We start from the raw sequence: 1190 nt of genomic DNA, 5'->3' as shown, positions 1-1190 counted from the left end.
ATATTTTAAATTTAATATTATGAAGAAAAAATAAAAAATTTATATAAGGGCTAATTTGATTAATTTTTAAAAATTTTAAGGATAAAATGACTTACGTCTGGACTTTCAATGACTATTTTGATTATAAATAACTTTTTATATATCAAGTGACACGTAACGTACTAGATGTTACTGACCTGATACATCAACCAATCATCTTGTAACACGTGGCATTAACCTACTACGTCATCGTACCATGTGTCACTTAATGTGACACGTCATCATCTAATTAATGAAAGAATCAATTTAATTTATGTTTTATCTTTCAAAGACTAATACGAATAAAAAATTCATTTGAGGATTAATTTAAAGAATAAGCGATATTTTAGAGACGAATTTGACTATTAACTGAAGAATGAGTAAAGGGTGTGGATTAAAGATGTCAACATTTTCAAATCTTGAAGAGTTCACTTTTTTAGATTCCTATACTCCGCAGATTCGGACTATTCTCCTTTTCTTTTAAAAGGATGCTTTCCGAGGATACAGAGAGTGACTATGATGCTATTGCAAAGGGAGTCACTTTGGAATAGATCAAGGAAGCAAATTTTAGTATGAAAAGTTGTAAATGTCTTTTGTTGTCTTTGATGAATGAAACTCTATCGTTTTTATATAAAACATAATAAATAAACACACTTTTGGTCCTTCAAATTTGTCCTCGCACAATATTAAAAAATTATTTTAAAATAGTTATTAATTATGTGAGTCAAACTTGGTCCATTTAAATTATACTATTTAAGAATTTTTTAATCACTTAACTCTTAAACTTTTTTTGTTTATTGTATATATATGACCTCCAACTAGATGAAGAAAATACACGTTCGAAGTTACTTATGATAATTGATAGGTATAAATGTTTTGAACGTCAAATGTGAAATTAAATAAACTAAAAATTATAATCAAGTATAAAGGTTATCTTCCTTTTCTTTTTGTAACATGTAGGTGTTTTTGGAGTTTTTAATATCATTTACTCATTTGTGATTTTTTTGTTTTTATTTATTTAGTTTTTTCTTGTCTTTGTTTCTTTTTTTCCCCTCTAATTTAGTCAACGGAAACCCAGAGAGGCAATCAAAATTTGGATTCCAAATAAAATGGATGCTCTTGGAAATGAAATAAACACCCATTTTTTAACATTCTTAATAATCTCATTCCTC

The sequence above is a fragment of the Arachis ipaensis genome, chromosome B05 (genome assembly GCF_000816755.2).
Source record: "Arachis ipaensis cultivar K30076 chromosome B05, Araip1.1, whole genome shotgun sequence".
NCBI lineage: Eukaryota > Viridiplantae > Streptophyta > Magnoliopsida > Fabales > Fabaceae > Arachis > Arachis ipaensis.
This window is presented reverse-complemented; position numbering follows the sequence as displayed.